At 45.0% G+C, this 20,541-nt stretch overlaps 1 long non-coding RNA gene across 1 annotated transcript; it reads left to right on the top strand.

The window, feature by feature from the left end:
• The first annotated feature begins 69 nt into the window (after positions 1-69).
• On the top strand, positions 70-14,029 carry LOC121109646. The gene is made up of 2 exons (XR_005857360.2): positions 70-4,860; positions 10,935-14,029. It is a non-coding gene; the product is annotated as an uncharacterized LOC121109646 (long non-coding RNA).
• Positions 14,030-20,541: the final 6,512 nt, after the last annotated feature.

Genomic DNA, 20,541 nt, shown 5'->3' with positions numbered 1-20,541 from the left:
GTTAGGTGAGCTGCACCCTCCGTGTGCCAGCAGAGCTTGGCAAGATGGTCTGTGGCAAGATGGGTTTCATCCTCTCCTCCTTCTCAATTCCAAAGCTCAGTTATGAGCTTTATAGATGCTTTGAAGAGAGCAAAGCAGCTCTGAGCTTGGTTTTGGATTGTTCCCGCAGGACAATATTGTCCTAATAATATCATCAGCACAGGGTGACGTCAGAAGGAAGGAACAGGAGGTTCTCCTCTCTCTTATTCAAACAGGTCTAAATCACAGCGATAGGGTTATTATTATTTTTTTTTTTTTGGCAAAGATTTTTTAGTTGAAACAAAAAAAAAAAAGGGAATTCAGCTCTCCAGAAATGCCCTGCAGATTTGTGTCAGCTTTTGTTGAGCTGCCAGTAATAAAAGGAAGAGAAAAGAAAAGAAAAAGCACGAGCATATAGGAAAGAGGCTGTAGGAAATGCATTCAAAAAAGTCTGAAGTTTTCACCTTGGGTTAAAAAAAAGAAAGAGAAAAAAATAATTAGCTTAAGATCTATTAAATGTTTTCAATGTTGCCTCGATTTTACCTTTTACGAGCGTTTAAAATCTCTCAAAGTTAAAAAAGAAAAAAAAAGAAAAGTAATAAAAAATGGCTTTGTTCCCAGCAGAAACAAATGCTTTCTTCAGCAAGATCCTTCCTCCTTAATTGATTGATTCACTTCAAATTTTAAAATAATTGCATTTCTGGTTGGCTTAAACCTGAACTTGCAGTGAACTAAGCGAGTCACTGAGCTGCTTTATGAGCTTAATTAGCTAATGAAGTGCTTGTTATCAGCGCCAAAGATTTCTTTGACGCAAATTACTAACACCTAGAAATGTAAATAACCCCCCAAAATGAGTTCTGAGAAAATCACATTGGCTAATTTATTTTAAGCACAACTAATGGCTTATATTGCTTGGCCGGTTAGTATCGATTTATTTTAAGCAGTAATTAACCACTGTGTGAGTAAGAAATATATTATCTTTCCCCTGTAAGAATATGTAGTCATAAAGAGGAATCGATACTGATCCAACTAAACCCCACTGTACCGATAAATTGCCACTGTTTGCGTGTATTATTTATGCTGTTTCTTGGGTGTCCAAGTACATAATATACAAGCGCATTTTTAATTAAAAAGTGATAAGATATCCAGTTAATTTATGGGCAGCCGTGAGCCAGTCTGTGAGAGCCTGGTGGGGCGGAATGGCCGGCTGCTCACAGCTCTCCAGCCCAGCTGTGTGTGCCTCTCCCACGTGACGTGAACACAAATGGATCCTTGCTCACTCCCCAATCACCTGCTGCCACCCAAAAATGTGCTCCTGGGGCAGGGAGTTGGCCTGGACCTGGTGCAATGCCCATGGCTTTAATGAGGACCAACACCTCCAGGTGATGCTCAGTGCAGCATCTCCACTCACCCCTGCAACTCCATATAGTCTACTGGGCAACACAGTATAGCCTAAAAAAGCCTGTACAGTCTAGTGGGCCAGCACCTTGTTGTAGAATCGTAGAATCATTGAGGTTGGAAAAGACCTCTGGGATCACCAAGTCCAACCCCAACCCACCCCACCATGCCCACTGACCACATCCCTCAGTGCCACATCTCCATGGTTCTGAGCACCTCCAGGGACAGTGACTCCACCACCTCCCTGAGCAGCCCGTTCCAAAATATATATCCTTCAAGAGCCCATAGAACCTAGTAGGCAAGCTCCATATACCCTAAAACAGGCTGTCTAATGACCCAAGCTGTATAACACTGTCTCAATCCCTGTTGCCTATCAACAAGTGTTCTGAAGCACCCATGTAGGAGCCATCACCTCTGCTGCTGCTGGGGAGCTCCCCTCTCCTAACAAGATTTCCCAAGCAAATCCTCCTTGCCTCCAGCGCTGTTATTTATTTTCTTTTTCTTTTTCTTTAGATATGGAATTTGGCTGTTTGAATCAGATGGCATCAGATGGCTTAAGGTCGTTTTTATTATGATGATGATTATTTTTTTAAGCACGTTATTTATTTATGATGTTTTTGCTGTGTATTTTAGCAGGGCGAGGTTTTGCCTGAGGGTCGAGCATGCATAGGCTCTATGCAATAGCCTTCTACCAGGCAGACACGATAAGCAGATGAGCACAAGAGCAAACTCTTGCCACTTATTTCCCTCTTGATATTTTAGTGTTATGGGATTAAAGTGTTCATGGTGGAATTTTTTTTGTTACTTTCTTCTATTCCTAGAGCGAACAGGGATGCACAGTGTTCCTTAATCTCACAATGTGTCCCCCATAACTTACTTTCTACCTACGTCCTCTTGCAATGTCTACTCACAAGTCCCAGTTCCTGGAACCTCGTGATTATTCAGCAATTTAAGAACTTTTCTTCTTCAACAACAACAAAATGCTTCTCTTCCTTGTGACTGGAGGGAGCTGCTGGTATGAAACTCATCTGTGAAAACAACTAACATGCAACGTTCTGAAACGCTGTGGTTTTTCCAAATCCAGTCTTATGATTTTTCGTGTTGGCTGAGGAGAGGGGAAATCTGCCTCGTGATTTTTGGTTCTTGTTAGCATTGCTGTCATGGTTGTTATGTGTGGGAATGCGGCTGGTGAAGCTGCACAGCTCATTTCCCTCTCTCTCCCGAGATACTGCCTTGGACAGCTTGGAAATCCCTCAAGATGAAGCTGTTATTTTGAGTGTTTTTATCAGGCTGGAGTTTGGGTCTGCCTGGGAACATTACTGCTGTAGGGCTGGAAACACCAAGGTCCCCAGCTCAGGTGGGATGCAGACACACACATGGCCAAGGCCTTCGTTTGTCCAAATGACCAATTACTTATCAGGCCAGTTCTGCAGCTCTAATGCAAAGTATCAGTACAGCATTGCCTTTCCCTGCAGGACTTTTCATAATGAGGAAGGTGAGACTTTGGAATGAACTGCCCAGGGAAGTTGTGCATCCCTGTCATTGGAAATGTTCATAGTTGGGCTGGATGGGACATCGGGCAACCTGGTCAAGTGGGGGGTGTCCTTGTCCAGGACGATGGGTTGGAATGAGGTGGGCTGTGAGGTCTCTTCCAGACCAAACCATTCTATGGTTCTGGCACATGCAGGTGTATTGAGACATGGATCAGGGAGGACACCTCTGTTAGACTCAAGCTTTTGCTTGACCTTTGAACTTCAGGGACAATCAAATGATGTATCCTAGAAGTGTCAAAGTATATCTAATTAATACTCTTATTTTCATCTACGGGATTAATGTTGATATCACCTTGCCCAGCAAGGTTGTGGATGTCTCCTCCCTGGAAGCATTCAAGGGCAGGCTGGATGGGGCTCTGAGCAACGTGGTCTAGAGGGAGGTGTCCTTGCCTATAGCAGGGGGTTGGAACTGGATGATCTTACAGGTCCCTTCACCATTCTATGATTCTATGATCATGGGTAATTATAGGTAACATTAATAATATTATGCCATGCTATTATGCATGCATAAATAGGGTGAGGTAATTTTACACTTAACCAGAAATGCAATGGGAAAAAAAAAATGTGGCAGTGATCTAATGGTTGTGAACAGAATATCTAGAACTATATTCAGAAACTGACATTGCTGTGAGGAACAAATATCAAACACCATGATGTTTCTCTTGAATAAAGCAATAAAGGATCGCAGCAGCAGAAATTTGTGCAAGTTAACTTGGGAAGTATGGGGTGAGACAGTCCCACTGTGTCTTCTCTGTTTACCAGCCCTGATGGCCTGAGACCTTCAGTTGGGAAAACCCTGCCTGGTGAGCGCGGGGAGAAAGGGTGAACTCATGGGGATGCCGTGAGCCCTGAGGTCTGGGATCAAAGGACCAAGCCCTTCCCCAGCAAGAGACTTCACAGACAAAGCAGAGTGGTAGCACAAGTTTGGGAAATCACTTGGGTGTCAATGGGGCTGATTTGCACAGAATTAAATTTGTTTCAATTTTTTTTTTTAATTGAAACAAGAAAATAGAAAAATATTACCAATGAGCTTTGATGACGTTTGGGACTAAACCTAAGCAAAGCCTAACAACATCCTCCTTTGAAGACGCAGAAGACATAGGACACGAATCCCAGTTGGAAAAGACCACGAAGGGTTAATAGACCTCATTTACAATGAGAAACTGAAGGAAAATGGGAGTACTCAGCAGCTGTGCAGACCAAGCAGGGTCAGCGGTGGAGATTTTGGGTCAAAGCTGTAAGCACTGAGCTTTGGAGAAATGAAATAAAAAGAGAAGTAAAATCTGGGGAAGTGCTTTTATCACAAACTCTTGTCCTCAGAAAGCTATGGCAATAACAAATGCGTCCTCCAGCACATAAAGAAGAAATAAAGGTTAAAACTGTGTGGATCGTGTAGCTGTTTTTCTTGTTGTTGGTGGTGGTGTTTTTTTCTTTTTTTAACCTTTTACTTTAATTGCCAGTTGTGATGGCAGAGAAAAAATATGTAAAAAGCAAGAATAGCTAAAAATAGGTCAGATAAAAGGCAGCATATCTAGCCATAAATTATCCAGAGCCCAATAAAAGCTCAGTGAATGAGACAGTGGAATGTGTGGGGGCATGAAGACATAATGATATTAAATTAGAGCTTGCCTTCAAAACTGGAGAGGGTTGTGAATTACTCTCATTTAAGAGCCTTGCAGTAATCGATAGCGGCTTTCGCTGCCTGTGGACAAAATCTCATAAATTCCCTTTTATTGCAGGTGTCTGTGCAAGAAGGACGTGTGTGATGGGGGCTTCGAGGAAGGGGAGTGGTATGGATGAAGTGTCCATGATCGGGCTGTGCTCCTCCTGCCCCCACTCCCAGGGTGCTCAATGCTCGCTGTGCTAATTGCTGTGCCTTTGCACTTAGGAGGTAAAATGCTGTCAAGCTAGGCTCCCTCTGGAGAAATTAAATGCTCTGCCTAAACTGCATACACCATCAGGCTGGGCATTTCCGTAATGGATCACTGGGTCTGAGTCGACTCTCACTCGTGTAATCCTAATGTGTAGGAGCAAGAGTTTTCCTTCATTAAATCTGGAGATCTCCTAGTCTGGGTCCAAAGCATCCGAATTCTTCATTCTTGAAGCCGGCAGTACCTAGCAGAGCTGCAGCATGTTTCCTACAAGGCCTGTTGCTTTGCACGTTGGCACCATTTGCAGATTGCTGCTCTGTCCATGCCTGGACATCCATCTTATTCTGGAGCCTGCTGAGAAATGTTGGTGTGTCAGGTGTCTCTGGGTACAGAAATATCTGCACGTTCTGGTATCTCACAGCCAAAACTTATTCAAAACTTATTACAGGCCACAAAACTCAGGCCACAATACTCTTTGTATGCGTGGGACCTATAACACAAATACAGTGTACAACGTACAAAGTACACGTACAATGTGCCATAGTAACATAGGAAAGCACAAAGGAAAAATGTGTTATCTGAAAGGCTGGTTATGCATTGGCACAGCTGCCCAGGGAGGTGGGGGAGTCACCATCCCTGGAGGTGTTCCAGAACCGTGGGGATGTGGCACTGAGGGACGTGGTCAGTGGGCATGGTGGGGGTGGGATGATGAACTGATGGTTGGACTAGAGGTCTTTTCCAACCTTAATGATTCTAATTTTCTATATCATGGGAAAAGGTAACAGAAGGCAGCATTCCCCAGACAATCCAGGATGGACGGAGCCTCTTTGCTTCCTGTGATGTTTGCACTGCTTCTTGCACGTTAATAATTAACAGGAATCTCTTAGGCCAGTGCCTCAGGAGCTGTGTGCATCTTCCTGATGGGCTTTGCAGGACCAGCCTTCAGCCCAGGGGGACATGCACCACTGGGAGGTGAGCAAGGGCAGGGCTTAGCTCTGCAATGAGGACACAAAGCCACACTTTGGCCGTGATGTTGGCCAGAGGAGGGCTGAAGTTACCAGGATCTTTGGAAGGAAACTGAGACCCGGTGTGCCTTGCTCAGCTCAGGGCTTCAGGCCGGCACGCAGCCCGGCATGTGAGAAAGCAGCAACCAGCAGTTATCTGCATTCCTCTCATTCCACCAACAAAGTCTCCCCGCAGTTCATTTCCTCTAGAAAGGTATTAAGGAATATTAAAGGGATAAGAATCTGCTCATTAAAGATATGTCCAGCAGATCCCCCGCTCACAAAAGGAAAGACTGCAGGGCTTAATTTACCCAATTGTTGATGATTGATTAGCAGGGCCATTTAAAAATGTTTTTGATCCTCCAGTCCCCACGTTACAAGCATGGCTGGGGCTGTAGGGCTGGACTGTTCCCAAGTAATCTCGGAAGCTGAGGGAGCTTGGAACAAGATTTTATTAATACTCCAATCGATAAGCGCCGGGGAGCAGAAGAAGAAAAGCATTCTGCCGTATTGCATTAAGGGTGGCAGGTTTTCAGTGGGCTTGGACAGCTTGCTTGGCTGCTGAGCACCTTGCAGAGCTGTGTGCTGGGCGTGCACCATGCCTGGCAGCCCATGCAGTTCTAGCAATGTGCAATGGGCTTGGGAGCTGCTGCTGCATGGCTGCTTGCTTCTCTGCAGCTCCAAGCCATGGGGCAACATGGGGCAAGGAAGGCTGGGATAGAGCTACTTCAAAATGTGAGCAGGCCCCCTCACCAAGATGCTTTTAATTGAGTCTTTTAATCTTCATCTTTCATATTTCAGGCTAGATACTAGGAAAAAATTCTTCTCAGAAGGAGTGGTGATGCAGTGGCACAGCTGCCCAGGGAGGTGTTGGGGTCACCATCCCTGGAGGTGTTTGAGAACCATGGAGTTGTGTCACTGAGGGATGTGGTCAGTGGGCACAGTAGGGATGGACTGGGGTTGGACTTGGTGATCTCAGCAGTCTTTCCCAACCTTAGTGATGCTATGAGAAATTCATAGAGAAAATTTCAGACAATCACATCAGACCCAAATCAGTTATGCTGGTTCTTGTCACTTAGCAGAGATTCAGTGGAACGCATTAGCACTCCCCTGACTTTCAGTGCTAACATGATTTTGAAGACACAGTGCCTAAGAGCAGAACCCAACTATGCTGGGCAACATACAGCTCGAATGGATGGAAAGGTCAGCTGCACATTTTTTGCTATGTGAGGGAGACAAGTGGCTGTAATGAATCTTTTTGTGGAACTTTCAGCTTGGATTTTCCTTGTGGTGAATCCTAACACTAAGATTGAACTTCACAGGTATTCAATGGAATACAGTGCTTACTCTGGTAATTGCCATGGTGGGAGATTGGATTGTCCCCAGTCAATCAGTTTAACAACAAGCTTGAGAATTCCATGAATCCTGTGAATCCTTCCCTGTCTCTCCAGAGATCTGCTTGGAAATACTGTGCAGTAAAGCATCAGTATGGATATATTAAGGCAGTACTCACCCTCCACATCACTCACTGGTTGCTTCCCAGAGGTGTTCACAACCAGGGTCAAAGTGAAAGAAATCTATGGGCGTCTTTTCTTTCTCTTAAATACAGCCCTGAGGGCATTAAAAAGATGACTGTTACTCAAGAGAAAGGTCCCACAGTTCAATGTTGGGTTCAAATCTGTAAGAAGAGAGTGTGCTGACCCAAGGAGCAGTCTGTCTGGGCAAAAGAAGACTACATAAGATAGAGGAGCAAGCAACACACCATAGGCAAGAACATTGTAAGGCAGTTCACAGCCCCTGCACTTTGGCATTCTAAAATTAAAATCTACAGAGATCTTCTCAGAGCTGCTCCTCTGGATCTGAAATCCTGCTGGGTCCATGGGTGCCTCGGTTCCCCCTCTGCAATGATGGGACACCAGCACTCATCTGTGCTGCTGGAGGTCTTCTAGTGCTTGCAGATTGTTCAGACAACATGTATGCTCTAAACATACCAAGCTGAGGATTATATAAACTAGCTATGCACACAAGTTGAAGGATTTAAGAGGGGAAGAAGGAAGGTTTTGTTTGTGTATTTTTTTATTACGGGATATAAACAGGCAAATAAACAATTTTCCATGTAGTCTGAGCTTTAAGGCAGCCCAAATCCTTTCCCACTGCATTTCAGAGTCCCGTTCAAAGTCAGAGACAGGCAAGGCAGCAGATGTGCATTTATTTTATTTCTCTGCAAAGAAACAAACAAGTGCAAAGTAGTTGAAAGTTAGGATGGGGGAGAATGCAGCCATTCTCATCTCTTAGGTCTGACAGTGATGCAGTCTCTCTGCATTTCCTGGTTTAGGGTTCACCAGCCTTTAGATGCCCAGAGCATAAATTCTCCAAAAAGACTGATCATGGCAGGCTTCTTTAATGGGGAGGAATGGAGTATGAGTCATCTGATCTTGTCTAAACTATTGTAGACAGTGAGTCCATCTGGGAGAAGCGCTGCAGTAGGGAGATGTACTGGCAGCACATTCACACTTGTGGGCTCAAACTTAGAGGCTCAGATGAGAGGACAGGATTCTGGTTCTTATCAAATGGCTTCAAAGTTACAGAAGTGGACACCTCGGAACTGCAAATCAAAGGGCAGCAAGCTTCAGCCCACCTAGTGGTGCTTAATAGCTGTGGCCTCCATCTAAATTAGTCTGGGATCTCATTACAGTCAATGGAGGCCCCAGTTCATCACCATTACAAGCTGTTGTTGCATCATTTCAGCCCCAAGCCAATTGTGAGACACGATCATACACAAGAACTATCTAATTTCCCACCCTGAAACAACTCCAGAAGGAAGTTGGACATGGATCCATTAAGCTGTTAATGCAGAGTTTGGCTCAGCTTTGATGTTGGTGTAAAATTGTTAGTTATGTTCCCAGGGCATCTCAGCAGTCCAGGAGCACTGATATTCAGGAGAGTTCAGCTTTTCTCACTCTTGCTAGGGAAAATTAAGCCTCTTCCCTCCCACCTTGGATTTACCACCTGAACTGGGAAATTTGCTACTGTAGAAAAGATACAAAATGAACTCCACAAAACAGTTATGAGTTTCTCCTGGAAAATCTGTGCTCCTCAGAAACAAACTTTTGAGCCTGGAGACAAGAAGTAATGTGTTGAAAAGAAACTTCAGTGAGCTACAGGGAAAGGAAAAGTCTTGTCCACGTTTCAGTAGGTCACAAGGTGCAATAACTGACCATACTGTTGAATGCAAGTAGGTACTCTGGATCAGTTGAATGGTTCTCTGAGTTTGGTTAATCAATTACAGTTGATTAGTTGCTTGCTATTGCCTTTTCAACACGCTTCAGAAAGAAGGTTTGGGTATGTTTTTTTATTAAGCTGCATCTTATTATGAAAGGCACATAGTGTCTCTGGCCCCCCCAAACCATCTTAGTATGGATTCCCACCTTCCTCAAGTCCTTCAGGAAGGGATGACAGGCTGGTAGAATAGTGGACTAATGAGACAGAAAAGAACCAGACTGCCCAGCACATTAGAAGAAGACTACAGCAAGTTTTCAAAGAATATATCTCAAAGGATCTTCAAAGGATCTTCAAAGAACAAAACAGAAAGGGCAGAGCTGCTGAGAGGATGTCATGAAGGCAGGAGTATGCAACACTTTGTTGGGTATGCTTAGGTCCCTATACATATTCCATTTCCAGACATAGCTAGGCATCCTTCAGCAAGAATTATTTAAGCAGTAGTAGTTTGTTCTCCTCAGCATCTGAATTTTGCTCAGAAATATTAAGAAAAAAACAACACTGGAGACTGAAAATCGTTGCTTACGCTTTGGCATGCAGTCCAGCAGACTTCCTTTCTCTTCCTGTCCCACTGTGCTCCCATATCCACTCCAGTTTGAGCTTGAGATTGTATTCATACAGATGTCACAGAGATGAGTTGCACTCATGGCCTGTTTCCTCTTTCCAAGAGAAGATCCCACGTGGGATGACACATGGGGGCATGGCCTGCCAACTGTCAGCAGCACAAATGATGTCCTATGGGTACCTTGGTCTGTTTGGGTAGCTCATAGAATCATATAGCCATAATAGTTGGAAGGGACCTCTGGAGATTGAGTCCAACTATCTGCTAAAAGCAGATTCCTTGCAGTAAGTTGAGCAGGAAAGTGTTCAGGTGGGTCTTGAATATCAATATTGTGGATACAGTATTGAGTTACTTTGAGGGAAAAAAAAAAGCTGGAGGGGTTCCTGGTGTTAATCACACATTTTCCTCGAGCAACTGAAAGTCTGAGTCAATCCTGAGGTTTTGCTAACTTTGTCTTCTGGATCCCATCAGCAAGGCTGGTGTCCCTGATTATGACCCAGCCCACGCTTGGCAGGTTAGTAGTTGCCTGATAGGTTGGTCCCATCAGAGAAATCCTGCTGTTTTTTCTCCTTTGCTATCATTTGTCAGTCACAGAATCACAGAATCATTATGGTTGGAAAAGACCACTACAATCTCAAGTCCAGCCCCAGCCCACCCAAACTGTGCCCACTGACCACGTCCCTTAGCGCCATGTCTCCTTGTTTCTGGAACACCTCCAGGGACGGTGACTCCAGCACTCCCTGGGCAGCTGTGCCACTGCATCACCACTCTTCTGGAGAATAAATTTTTCCTAATATCCAACTTGGACCTCCCCTGGCACAACTTAAGGCCATCACCTCTTGTCCTGTTGCTGTTCCCTGGGAGAAGAGGCTGACCCCACCTCACTACAACCTCCTGTCAGTAGCAACGCAAGAACATCTAACTTCATGCTGCAGCCTCCTTGAAGAGAAATCAACCCTGATTAATCAAAATTAAGCAACTGCTCCAAAGGTACTGGGGCTACCCATGCTGCTGGGCATGGAGTGGAGGGATTTTGGAGGAGCCCTCAATAGAGGCAACACCTGGAACAAAGAATCGACAGCAGCGTGAGCAACACCCCATAAATGTCCCCCATCCAACTTCGAATTAAACACCCACTCAGCTGAAACATTTGAATGATGAACATCATCATCTGGGGGCGAGGGGGAAGGGAAATCTAGGCGGCTTTATTTTTTCCAGTGCTACAGAAAGTATTTCCTTCCTCCTGCAGATGTGCAGCTCGGCGCTGGAAACAGTTACCCGTCGAGTTCAAGCAGCTGTACTCATGTGTCACCAGGCAATGAAACGCCAGCCCCGAGCTGTCAGCTCCACCATTGAAATTAATGGGCCAGACTGTTTACATTACTGGAAATCATCCCATTTAAATATATATGTTATGCTGAATACGTAACGCAACTGCGAATTGGCAGTGTGGAGAGAAGGGGATCAGGTCTGGAGAAGGGAAGTTGGAGGGGGGACATGACAGGGTGTAAAAGGAGAAAATCCGGGAGATTTCCCTCAGGGGAAAGATATTAATTTGATGAAAGAAGTGTAAGGAAAGACAAAAGTTGATCAGATAGCATTGGAATGGGAGAGATAAAGGGGACAATCATTATACGTGTGGATAAAGGGATGGATAGATATATGAGCTCAGTTCAGGAATAAACTCAGAGTGGGATCGTATCAGTGTCCCAAGCACCAGAGGTCACCGGGATCAAATATCTCCAAGGGTCACAGAGCCTTTCAGTGGTAATGGAGAACTTCAAAACAGAGGAAAACACACAGACTAGGAAGGGAATCTTTTTCTTTGTTAGTATTCAGGAAGAGCAGCCTTTTTCTGCAGCATTTTGAGAGAGAAAATAATCAAGAACATGCTGCTGGAAGAACTGGGAGTGGGCCAGAGAACATGGGTGTGAGGCAGGGAATGTTCAGATGAAGGCATGGTCTGAGGAGAGGGATGGAGGCTTCTCAGTTTGAGATGGAAGAGAGGAGGAGCAGTGAACTGCAGCCTGTGCGGATGGGAATCCTGTCCTGGGACAATGTGGTAGCCCAGATCCCCTCCTCTGGGTTTGCTGTGATGGGAATTTCTTGCCTCCACCAAAAGATGCCTATTAGTTTCTTCTTGGAAGTATCTTGTCTGGGCTCTCAGTGGAGGAGTCACATCCCACAAGGCTCTGAAGATCCTGTTGTCATGGCTTTGTAGGAACTCCAAAGTGATGCTGGGCTGGAGGTTATCCAAGGTGACGCTGGGATGTTTGGGACCTCCAAGCAGACACTGGGCCGGAGATCCATCTGGGACTGCTCAGACAGGAGAAGAGAAGGCTCAGGGGAGACCTTATTGCTTTCTACAACCCCCTGAAGGGAGGTTCTGGTGAAGTGAGTGGTCAGCTTCTTCTCCCAGCTAACAGCTATAAGATGAGAGGAAATGACCTCAAGTTGCACCAGGGAGGTACAGGTTACTAGGAAATCAGGAAATATTTCTCTGAAGGAGTGGTCAGGCACTGGAATGGGCTGCCCAGGGAGGTGATTGAGTCACCAGCCCTGGAGGTGCTCAAGAAACGTTCAGATATTGCACTGAGGGACACAATTTAGTGGAGAAATATTGGTGGTAGGTGGATGGTTGGACTGGGTGATCTTGAAGATCTTTTCCAACCTTGGTGATTCTATGATTCTATGATCCTCCATGACGACAGTGGTGTGGGGCTACTTCCAAGGTGACACTGGGTTGGAAGTCCTCCAAGCTGACACTGAGCAGTTTATGATCTCCAAGGCTCAGGAACCACTCAAGGCTTGGCAGAAACGTGAGTTACTCCACCAAAAGGAGAGCCCTGAATTTGATCCATCAACTACAGCCAAGAACCCTTCCTTCAGATCTGATAAAGTCGTCATTTTGATGAAAAGAAGTGGAAAGAGGGGTGGAGATCTCACCCTGAGAACAGAATCACCAGCTTTCTAACACGAGGTTGAAACCACAGATAACTCAGAATTTGTTAATGACTGCTTATAAGGGAAATGACTGTAGCATTCACTTGTAGCATTCAACTCCTTGTTTTGTTCTTTCTTTCTTTTATTTTTTTCCTGGGAGTTGTCATGTTCACCTGCATTGCTATACGGGAGCAAGAAGAAATGATTCAGAAGTTAAACACTGCTGTGAAGAGACCATCAGCCTCACCAGCATGTGCAAGCTCACAACTCCAGGCACGTGTAAATGCATTTATGCTTTGCAGGAGTTTGTCTGTGCTCCAGGGTGCTGCAAGAAGCAGCCCTGCAAAGGGAGGGTGTGATGTGAGCAGATCTCAGCATTCAATTGTCAAATATTAATGGGCCAGGAATGCTGCAGCTGTAAAATATGGAAAGAAAATCATTCTGTTTTGCAGAAGGACCTTGCCGAGGATGACTCCACCAGCACAATCCACCAATCTATCACCTCCCAGAATCCCACATGAGAAGGTGGGATAATTACTATAATTTTAATGTACTCCAAGATGATTTAAATACACTTGGTAACCTAAAAATATCCTGCTTTTCCGTGAAAGCTCTGACTTTCTGAGGTAATGCTGCCCCAGAGCTGCTGATGGTTCACATGCCAGCCCCTTCTATTGCCCCTCTGGGCTCCATAAACCATGTCACGGCTGTTTCCCCTTGGCCTCGTGGAAAGTCTTCCTTCTGCATTTTGCACATATCTCTTTTGGAAAAAAAAAGAAAATACACATATGTATGTATTTCTCTTGTAGCCTGGAGATCAGACAGGGAACTACAAATCCCATGGCTGTGCTGGAGCCCCAGGAGGACAGAGGATGGAGAAGAGGACATTAGAGACAGGGTGGGGACCAGGGAGCCTGGGCCAGATGAATGCTTCAGTATGCTTGGAAGTGTCGGTGAAGCAAATGGAGTGTTTCTAACACAGTCCTGAGCATTGAAAAATAGTGCTTAAATTGCCTCCAGAACCAACGTGAAATCTGAAGATTTGGGAATATCTCTTGTGACTGATTGAGTGACTGATTGATTTGCTGATATGTGTGCTGTACGTGTGCGTTAGGGCTTGATTCAGCTGTCCAAACACGGTTTCCTTGAGCCAAGCTGGATGCTAGAGGCTCCTAGACTCCAGCTCTTGCTTCTGAATAGCACTCATCTGCCCTCGAATGTGTCACTTTGTCAGCCCCGTGGGATGCCTCAGATGCACAAGGGCATCTTGGATGGCACCAGGCTCTGTGCGTGGGCAGCCGAATCCCACCCTCTGAGTCAGAAAGATTGCATTCTCAAGGTTTTCTCTACAGTCGCTGGGATCAGAACTTTACCTTCAAAATAAATAACATCCGAAGCCAAGATTCCTGGATGGTCAATTAATTTTGTGGGGGCTGGTTTGGAAGGATTCTGAAACCCAATCCTCTCTGTAAAACTGAGAGTCTTGGCAGCTGTGTCAAGAAGGAAAGTGTATATTTTCTCTAGAATTATTTCTACCATAATAAGAGAAAATAGCAGTAAGAAAGAGCCCCTTCTCCTTTTGTTTATTTTCAGAGGGCTCCAAGGGTCTCTTGTTTGTCCCTCTTCCTGATGGAAAGCAGAAAAACCCAAGATGAGGTTGAGTCTCATGTTTATTTGCACAAGAGCAAAATTATTAGATAGCCTCTCATGATTGTAAATGTTAATGCACGGGGTTTCAGTAACGTGGATGTTCATCATACCTGTCCTATGGATAACTCATTTAATGAAACAAGGTGAAAGCTGCTAACCCTGCATTAGGAACTGGGTTGGGTTTTGACCAGTAATGGGAAGGCTTTGGTTCCCATGGTTTGGACATCCACTGTTCTTTGGTCTTGAGCAAAGAATGAGATGCAAATGGCTCACTCTGGGCTGCCAGACTTTTTCATTCGTTTCTAGGGCCTTCTGCATCAAACTTGCAGGGCAAGCTCACACAAAAGAAAACAAAGTATTGCACAAACTCCAGCTGATATGAAACTGATGACCTTTGTTCTGCTCCTTGGTTAACCACCATGAAATTATTATTGCAGAGATAAGCATCATAAATTTTTGTGTCTGGCTTTTTTCCTAGATCCTGTTTAACAGTATTTCTTGGTAGTTTCTTAGTAGATACTTTTTAGCCCTGGCACCATTCCTGGAGTACTGGCAACTAATCATATTAACATTTATCTTTAAAAATAGTGAGATATCCAGCCTCCCCAGCTGCTGAATACAGGGAGAGCCTGCAATAGAGCAGAGCAGCAGGGCAAACTACACAGATGGCAGAGAGACTACTGATCTCCCAACGTTCCTTCCAGTATGGATGCCTAGGACCTTCTCACTCTGGTAAATTCATGCCCATCATTTCCAGACTTTGCAGAGGTGAGAGCTGTTTTCATGCCTCGCTTCTTATGTTGAGTTGCTGACGCGACGCTAAGTGAAGCTTTTCCTCCAGCTCCTTCCAGGGGATGTTCCGGCAGTGAAGAGATGCTCTGGACCCTCACTCTGCTGGATTTATTACCCAAGAGTACCATGGTATCCTGCTCTGTTGAGAACCCAAATCTCTCAGCCCAAATTTGGGATGAACAGGGGAAGAATCAAAGGCCAGGACATGGCAAACGGAGGGCAACACAATGACTGCGAGCCGTGACCCCAGAGGAAGCTCATGGGGTTGAACCACGGCAGGAGGAAGCACTGTAAACCATGGAGAATGAAGATGTCAAGGGCAGGAAAAGAGGGAGACTCAGCAGAGAGATGAAGGGTTCTCATCAGGTATTCACAGAGAATAGCAAAGGAAATCAGCATCCTGGGAAATGGCTTCCATCCATCAGCCAGCTGCCAAGGAGAGCACTGCAGAACCAGGACTACCCTTTGGGTAAAGCAAATATTTTTATTTGGGGTCCATGGTAGCCATGAGCTGCATTTCAATGGAATCTACTGGCCCAACCTTAAAAATGAACTTGTAAAATACAGAGCAAAGTAGCTGGTTACGGCTTAAAGAGCGAGAAAGTCTTCCACCTTCCTACTAAATCACTCCACGGATTCATGGGTTCCTCATCCTTTCAGCCTGTAGTCCCCAGCTACCAGAATCTCAAGTGTTTTTTGGAAAGGTGCTGGAGATGTGTTTACATCTTTCTGCAATAGACTCTGATGACAAATGTCCCTCTTATTTTTTTTTTTTTTTTTAATGAATTATTTGGTGTTGAAAGCTTGGCCTTTTTGGCTGCTTTACCATCAACAGGAAGTCTATGGCAATAGCTCACGAGAGTCAGTCCTTGGGAAGATGCCTTCCACCAGACACTTCGAGGTTTTAATCATTTTTGGTGTTCCTCATTATTTCAGTTAATAAATCCAGGGTGGTTACAGCGATGATTCATGCAGGATGCATCCTGTTTCTTCTCTCCCACATCTTGCTGGCAAAAAGCTGCTATGGATTAGGAGCCTTGCCCTTCATTTTTGGAAATTTCTCTCCCACTGTAGACTTGAAATGAGAACTGCTGTGGTATTTCACTGTGTGCTATTTCAGAGTGCCGGCTTTTTTTGACGCAGTCATCATCTATATGGAAAAGAGGTGTATACACGAATCAGTAGTATAGTTCAGCTGCATCTGCATTAGAAAGGCATAAAAATGAGTGAAACTCATTTCTATAAACATAGCTGCGGTAGTTGAAATGTGCTCTTCTAGGATGCGATGCCAAGTCGGCAGCTCAGATATACACCAAGACACTTTTCAGACAGGAAGTGCAGAATAAACAGGGTCCTACAGTTTCACACCACAGCTTCCACATTTCTATTTGTACCTCTGGTGACTGGAACGCGTCAAGGTTTGGGGGAGTTTCCTCAGAGTTGGCTGATATGTCTTTCATCTGCACTTTTATTTCTTGCCTCTAGTTCTAGAGAATTCAGACGTCTTTCAGCCTGGACCCTGGACAAAGGCTTCTTTCCTCCATAAAAGGCAGCAGAACAATCTGTCCTTTATTATCTTCAGACCAAAATGTTGGTCCATGAGACTTTAGGTTGTCTTTAGGAGTTCTCTGCAGATGTAGGACCAGTTTTCTGCTCTTGCTCTGTTCAGTCACTGGTTGGGATAATAGAGCCACCCAACCCAATACCTCTTCTGCTGTTCTATTTGATCAATGAACAAACAGAGCAATAAAAAGCCCAAATCCTCAAGGAACAGGTGGTCTTAGCTGGGAGATATTTTTCCTTGTTCTTCAGTAACTGAGGAAAAAAAATCACATATCCTCCCCTTCGCACAGCTGAATCCCATCACCTGTTGCACCTCAGATGCCAGAAGCCGACATGTGAGCAGCCTACATCTCACCGAGAGAGGGGAACGTAAGAGCCAAAGCAGGCTCTGGTGGTGGGCTTCTGCTTCTGGGCTGCTCCTGGGACTCTGCTTATGAAAGGGGAGAGCAGTAGGAACTACTGGAGCACGACTTCAATTTGATTTTTGAAGTAGGTCAGACAAATCTAACATCTTCTTACCGGTGGTTCTAAAGAGAGCCTGGGGTGCAGCTGTAGGTATCTATTGTGTAAAGGTTAGGTAAGATGGATCTCACCCTTTTATTGCAGAGATCTGAATATATTCTTTACCTCCCTGTGTGGACTTGGTAAAGGGAACAAGACCAAAGCATATTCCATTAGGCTTAATCAGTATTGTCTCCATCTCCTACTCAACCAGCAACTACTGGAGATGGCAGAAACTTGATTTGGCTTATCACCTTCCAAACTATGCTTTAATGGCTGAGATCTTCCTGGAGTTTTCAGGTTATGAGTCAACAGGAACATCCTCACTCCAGTTTTCAAAGTAGGAGGCATGTATGTCTGCTCATTGTCAAGAGCACAGAAGATAGTAGGTAGAAGAGGAAATGAGCAGCCAGACCTACTCATGATTAACAGCTCTGCAGTGCTGGGGGCATGCTCAAGCAAGCTTATCTCCCCCTAAAACTGGCAGGCTGAGTAAAAGCACTTGGTAGAATAGTGACCCCAGGGAGGATGAGATACCTTCTGCATAATTATCTCCAGTCAGGGTTTGGCTCTGCTACCATAGATGCTAATCTTTCACACCCACAGTCAAATGGCCACATAACAGCCCTTGTGGTGATATGAGTGAATGGAAGGTAAGGGAATGCCGTGTTCTTGTTTTGCATGGTTCAGGATCAGATGCATCAAGCACTGGTAGCTCGTATTGCAGCACATAGAGCTGTGCCTCATCGCAAGGCTATATCCTGTTGGCAGCACAGCACTCACAGCCTCCCAGCTGAAACTCATATCGAGCAATCTCTGCCCTGAGGATGTTGTAACTATTGAAGGTGAATGAAATAAAAGAAAAAAAAAATAAAGGAAAAGAAAAGAAAAGAAAAAGCAATAAAGATGTGTTGGGAGAGCTCTACGCTTTGATTCAGCAAAGACTCTGAGAAGATGTTTCATTTAAATGAGCCATAGCACCCACTCCCATTAAGAGATCTTAAGTATTTTTTATGGAAATTAGCTGTGATGATATCTCTTATTAAAAAAAAAAAAAAAAAAAAAGACAATAAAGTAGGTCCAATTCCAAAATTATGGAAATAATTACCAGTAATTTACAGCCTAAGCAACTGTGGGAGATATTATTGGTTTCTAAAGGATATTCATCAGGTTGTTAAGTACTGGGATCAATAACCACCTCGTGGTAAAACCCAAAGTTGTTGTCAGAGGCAACCACAGCATTTCTTGCAATTGTTGCTCATCTCATATTTATGAGAGCGTGGTCACAAAAGCCAACTGCAATTCAGCCCTGGCCTGACCTGATGCCGTATCTATGGGAGATGCATACACATCGTCTGAACCTTAAATTTTATGCAATGAAAACCCACTCAGGAGAGTGAATATCTTTTTTTCCAAATTGCTGACTTACAGGACTCTTTGACGATCCTGGTTTTAGCACAGGTTTTGGATTGATGACGTTTCAATGTCATCATTGCAACTTTTATTTCTACAGACTTTTGAGACTGCTGGTTTAGGTGGAGAGACCCCCTTTCAAATGACCCTTAACATTGGTCTTCATGCTCAAGCTCAGATGGACTTTAGAATCATAGAATCATTAAGGTTGGAAAAGACCTCTGAGATCATCTAGCCCAGCTGTCCACCTACCACTAATATTACCCACTAAACCATGTCCCTCAGTGCCACATCTCCACATTTCCTGGGCAGTGACTCCACCACCTCCCTGGGCGGCCTTTTCCAGTGCATTGCCACTCTTTCCGAGAAGATATTTTTCCTAATATCCAACCTGAACCACCCCTGGTGCAACTTGAGGCCATTCCTTCTCATCCTACTGAAGACATTAAGCATAGGCAACTGTAGCTGTAAGGAAAAAAATATGAACATATAACCTTGCATTTGTGAGGAACATGCTGCAATAAAAAAATAAAAAATAAAATAAAATAAAATAAAACTAAACCAGCAACCATGGCTCTGCTAGCCCTCAGTAGCTCTTTACATTCTGACACTTTGCACCCTTGAACCTGAGACAGGAGAGTAAAATAGAAGGGAAACTGTCGTTGACCCAAACCCGGGTTTGATGAGGTACTGCTTGTTTGGAGTGCCATAAATCCAGCAGGAAAGCAGAATCCTGAAAGGCAGGCAAGTGTGGAACAGGTAATCACAGCTGTTGGATGGATTGCCATCACTCGCAAGGCATAAATCAGCACTCGGTGCCCTTCTGGATGGCAGCATCTGCTTCTAAGACCTTCAAATGTTCACCCAGATGTGGTCCCTCCTGATCTTCAAGTGGTGACCCAGCGGTGTGGCTGAGCCTGTCTGGGTCCCTGGAGCACGAGCAGTATTGACAGCCTAGTGGTGAGCAGTACGTTTCTCCTCTCCCTACCAGTTGTGCCTCTTGTTTTTGGGCTATCTGCTGCCCAAGAACACATTGAGCTTACACAAAGGTACTGGGCTTGATGAGGCTCATCTTTTTTCCAGCAGAGTATGGAAAAGCCTTGTGTCCTTACGCTCTGTGGTGCTGCTTTGCTTCATGCCTCTCCTAAACATATTGCTGGTGCTCAGAGTGAGAGTGGCTGCAGCAGCCACAGCTTTGCATGGGATGTGTTTTAGGGTCACCAAGGCAACTATGACAGTAGCATTAAAAAATGGCACAGATGTCACTCAGTGCCCAAGGGGCAGGAGTGGCAGGGGACGTCCGTGATGGATTTGCAGCCCTTTGGAGCTGCAGCATCACGAGGGTGCTTACAGGGGGGATTTGCACATGTGTGTGTGTGCAAGGAGGAATTTCTTGCAGTGAATGAGAGGCACTGTGAGCTCTGACTGAGCAGCCGAAGCTGGTCCTGAAAAACAAGGTGCTTCATCTCTTAGCAGGCAAACTTGCTGTAATTACACATGTGGAGCAAGCAGGGGAGCAAGAACTGATGATAAGAGAGATGCAACAGCCCCGACAGAATTAGCTCAATTTCTCCTATGCCCTTAATTATCTTAGTGGAGGAAAGGCTTGAGGGGCATGCAATGGCTGGGGAGGTGAGGCAGTAGGGAAGGCAGCACAGCATGCAGGGCTCTCCCAGCTGCTGGCTCCTAGACTCACAGTCCTGGCATTCCTGGGCACGGCACTACAGGGGTGGCTGCAAACCACTGCAGGGTTACCCTTGGGTGCATCCAACACTTCTTGTGGATGTGAGTGCAGCGAGGTGGTGAATGGTGCATTTCAGCAGTGGCAACAGTGACGTGAATGACAAGGCACATTCAGGAAGGCCATGCACAGCTGTCACACCACTAAATGAAGAGCATATCAATCACCGCATCCATGTGAATCGGCTAATGGCGGTGACTATGTGGAAAAAATAGTGTTTTGTAGCTGAGAATTTGCTCCATCAAACTGCGTT

The sequence above is a fragment of the Gallus gallus genome, chromosome 2 (genome assembly GCF_016699485.2).
Source record: "Gallus gallus isolate bGalGal1 chromosome 2, bGalGal1.mat.broiler.GRCg7b, whole genome shotgun sequence".
Classification (NCBI taxonomy): domain Eukaryota; kingdom Metazoa; phylum Chordata; class Aves; order Galliformes; family Phasianidae; genus Gallus; species Gallus gallus.
This window is presented reverse-complemented; position numbering and strand designations above follow the sequence as displayed.